Here is a 5,172-nt window from a genome sequence, read left to right as displayed (position 1 = left end):
GAAAACTTCGCAACCACCAACAGCAGCAAAGTATATAAAAACGAAATTTAATTTTTCGATAAAATTTAAATATTATTATACGAAGAGAAACGAAAACCCTCGAAAGAATATAATTCTTTAACAAAACATCCCGTAATTAAACTTTATTAGCTGTGCTTGAAAAAAAAACTTTTTTCGTTTAGTTTTGTTTCTTGTCTTAAGATTTATATATGTGTAGCCTTTAAGAAACAATAAATACGAAACAAATACGACAATTATAGCTTATAAAAATTACAACAACAAAATACAAATATACTATATATTCAAAATATAATCAATAAATGCTTTGTAGCTTTTTATAAAAAGAGAAAAGAAAATTGCCTATAATTGCAATAGCCATACAAATAGGTTATTTTCTAGTTTTAATGTTATAGCTACGGATTTCGTATGTTCAGTGACCTATAGTGAAATTTTATGGAGGATATTTCTTCCATGGATAACATACCCCTAAAATGTATTTTTTTTATAGAAAGACCCCAATTTGAAAATACTAAAAACTAACTTCCAGAAATTTGTTTTTTTATATACCCATTTGGTTTATTGATGTTTCTGGGTTTTATATTATAGATACGAGTTTCTTATGTTCGGTGACTTATAGTGAAATTTTATGGAGAAAAATACTTTCATTGGTACCATACCCCTATATTGTATTCTTTTGTAAGAAATCAACTCCTATTGAAAAACACTTTAATCTTAACCTCAAAATATCCAATTTTCTATATACACAATTTGTTTACTGATCTTTCTAAGATTTATATTATAGCTACGAGATTCTTATGTTCGGTGACTTATAGTGAAATTTTATGGAGAATAATTCTTCCATTGGTACCACGCCCCTGAAATATAGAATTTGGCAAGAAATCGCCTCCTATTGAAATATACTTTAAACTTAGCCTTAAAATAACCCCTTTTTGTATAGCCCAATTTGTTTACTGATGTTTTTGAGATTTATGTTATAGCTACGTGTTTCTCATGTTCGGTGACTTATAGTGAAATTTTATGGATAACAATTCTTCCGTTGGTACCATATCCCTAAAATAAATTATTATGCAAGAAATCGCCTCCTATTAAAAATGATTAAAAAATCACCCTAAAATTAACAATTTTCTATATACCTAATTTGTTTACCTAGATTTGTCTGTTTTATATCATTCCTGTGGATTTCTCATGTTCGGTGACTTAGTGAAATTTTATGGAGAATATTTTTTCCATTGGTACCATACCCCTAAAATGTATTATTTTGTAAGCAATCAACTCCAATTGGAAAATATATAAAATTAACCCCAAAAATACCACATTTTCTATATATCCTATTTGTTTACTGCTTCTTACGGGTTTTATACTATAGCTACGGATTTGTTTTGTTCAGTGACCCATAGTGGAGAATATTTCTTTCATTGGTCACAACTCTTTATAATGTAGAAATTTCGGAGAAATCACTTCCAATTGAAAAAAATAAAAATTAAAAAATAAACCCCAGAAATGTAAATTTTTCTATATATCGAATTTGTTTACCTATGTTTCTAGGTTTTCTATTACAGCTAGGGATTTCTTGTGTTCACTGATATATAGTGAAATTTTATGAAGAATTTTTATTCCATTGACCCCAATCCTCTATTATTAAGATTTCCAGGAGATTTGCCATCGTTTTGGAAATACTGGCAAAATTAAACATAAAAGCCAATAATTGTCAATATGAAATAAAATTTTCGATTACCCTCGAACTATTTGTGCAAAATTTATGAAAATCGGTTCAGTAATCGCAGAGTTATTTGCATTTGAGTTCAACAAAGTTCCGAAAAACACACTACTGTTCGGTGCTGGGCACCTATTACCTAAAAATGAAAAATCACACAAATATCGCGTTTTTAAAAAACGACAATTTTTCATCTATCATACTACTGTGTATGTGTGTATGTATATATGTGTGTATACATGTAAAGTTGTGTTGCATTAAATATGTATGTAAAAACAATTACATATCTATCAATTTACATATCAGACTACATATAGACTGTGTGTGTTTTTGACTCCTAAAAGTATGCTACAGTTTTCATTACAAATAAACAGCTAGCCAGCCATCACGAATGGGCCTTCTTTTTAAACTGCATTTTTGTGTGATTTTTCATTTTTAGGTAACAGGTGCCCAGAACCGAATAGTAGAGTGTATTTCGGAACATAGTTGAATTCAAATGCAAATAACTCTGCGACTACGTAACGGATTTTCATAACATTTGCTGAAATGTTTAAAGGAAATTGTGAAGTTTTATTACATTTTCCCATACATGTGTAAACATATGTTATATAAGAGAAAATTAGCATTATGTGAAAGTTCGGAAATATTAAAAATATTCACTAATTTTTTTAAATCGTAAAAAAACAGTGCAGTATATATTGCGAGCAATCGCTTCAAGATGCAAATCTTTAAAAATAACACCAAAAAATGCGTCATTTTCTACATAGCCAAATTAATACAGATTTTATAGCAACTGATTTCTTATGTTCGGTGACTTATAGTAAAATTTTGTGAGGAATATTTCTTCCATTGGTACCATACTCCTAAAATGTAAAATATTGTAAAAAATCATCTCCAAATGCAAAGTCATAAAAGATAACCTCAAAAATGCAACATTTTCCACATAAAGCAATATATAATAAAAATTACTCCTAATTTTTCTAGGTTATATAAATACTGATATTTTTTGGGTTATATATTATAGTTCACACCTCAAAATGGATTTTCTTTTCTACATAACCAAATTAATAGTGACTTTTCTAGGTTATACATTATAGCAACGGATATCTTTTGTTCCGTGACCTATAGTGAAATTTGATGAAGGATATTTCTTTCATTGATACCACCTGTTTAATGTGTATAATTTTAGGAGAAATCGGCTCGAATTGAAAAATACCAAAAAATATCGCCCAAAATATGCTATTTGATATATAATCAAAATTACTCATATTTTTTCTAGGTTATAGATTCTAGCTAGCGATTTTTTATGTTCGGTGACTTATAGTAAAATTTTGTGAGGAATATTTCTTCCATTGGTACAATCGCCCTAAAATGTAAAATATAGCGAGAAATCATTTTCAAATGCAAAGTCATAAAAAATAACCTCAAAAATTGCGACATTTTCTACATAACCAAATTAATACAGATTTTTCTAGGTTATATATTATAGCTACAGATTTCTTATATTCAGTGACTTATAGTAAAATGTTGTGAGGAATACATCTTCCATTGGTACCATCCACGTAAAATGTAAAATATTGCGAAAAATCACTACCAAATGCAATATCTTTTTATAAAGGCTTCCCAATTTTTTAAATAAAAACAACCATTTTTAAAATATTTTTGTCTATAATTCAATATATTAATTTTCTTTATTTATATAAATATATAATAGCTTTATTTTTTTATAAATGTAATTCTTTTTTTTAATTCCAATATATTTGTTTGATTAAAAATTTTTTTATTTTTTTATTTAATATTTGGGAACAAATACAAATTACTTGTCATCTACCATGACATGTCTTCCCCAAAAAAAAAAAAATTATATTCGTTATAGTTCCCTCCAAATTTATATATAAATATATGTTTTGGTTAACATAAAAAACCGGTTTAATTTAAAAAATATTTTATTTTTTTAATATATATTTCTTCCTCTTTTTTTAAACCTAAATGCTAAAAAATTGCTTTGCGATTTTATATTTTGAAGTAACCAACTAATTTCTTAATAATATTTATATATACACCCATTAATTTATATGTTGTATGTATTTTATATATACATTAATTAATTTGTTATAGTATTAAACAAATGTACAATTTACTATATATATTTATTTTGATTGGTCATATTTAATTTGATTATTATATAAATATGTATATGTTTAGGTTTATATATATGGAATTTTTATTAAATTATTTTTTCTATAAATTGCATATAGTAAATAGTAGTAGTATAGTATGTTATTTTTTTATTAATGCTTCTTCTTTTTCTTTTTTTAAATATTTATAATGTAATTTAGAACTTTAGTTACGCTTTAATTTGAAAAATACATGATTTGTTTGTTAATTAATTATTTATTTTTGATTTCATATTTTCTCATTGTTTTTAATTTTCTTTTCTTGACTAACATATGTTATATTCCAATATTATTATATTTTAACAACATTCTAAAAAAATTAAAATGAAATTTTAAATAATGGAAATATATTATATATATATATATATATAGAGAGAGAGAGAAAGAGAGAGAAAAATAAAGAGAAAAGTATATTTATGCATATTAATACATTAGAGGAAATATTAAATACTGCATTTTCCAGCTTCAATATCCGGTTATATATTAAAGCCAGAGATTTCTTATGTTCGGTGGCATATAGTGAAATTTAATGAGGAATATTTCTTCCATTAGTACCATCCTGCCAAAATTTTAAATACTTCGAGAAATTGCCCAAAATGTAAAGTCCTTAAAAACAAACTCCAAAAACATGAAATTTTCTAAATAATCAAATTAATGTTAATATTTCAAGGGTATATATTTTATTTACGGATTTCTCTTGTTCGGTGACCTATAGTGAAATTTTATGAGGAATATCTCTTCCATTGGTACCATTCCGCTAAAATTTAAAATATTGCAAGAAATCGCCTTAAAATACAAAGCCCTTAAAAATTACACAAAAAAATGCGAAATTTTATAAATAATCAAATTAAGATTAATATTTCAAGGATATATATTATATATACCGGTTTCTCATGTTCGGTGACCTATAGTGAAATTTTATGTGGAAGATTTTTTTCACCGGTACCACCTCCCTAAAATGTAAAATATTGCGAGAAATCGCCTCAAAATGCAAAGTTATAAAAAGTAACCCCAAAAATGCACCATATTCTACATAACCAAAAATATTGAAATTGTAGGTTGGTTTTCTTTTGGTCGAAGACTCATAGTGAAATTAAATGAGGAATATTTCATCCCTCTAAAATTTAAACTATTGCGAAAAATCGCCTCAAAATGCAAAGTCCTTAAAAATAACACAAAAAAATCTGAAATTTTCTACATAACCAAATTAATACAGATTTTTCTGGGTTATATATCATAGCTAGTGATTTCTTATGTTCG

Source organism: Musca vetustissima, unplaced genomic scaffold (genome assembly GCF_032173495.1).
Source record: "Musca vetustissima isolate MV318-11 ecotype Yass unplaced genomic scaffold, APGP_CSIRO_Mvet_v1 utg14666, whole genome shotgun sequence".
Lineage (NCBI taxonomy): Eukaryota > Metazoa > Arthropoda > Insecta > Diptera > Muscidae > Musca > Musca vetustissima.
Note: the sequence above shows the minus strand (reverse complement) of the source record.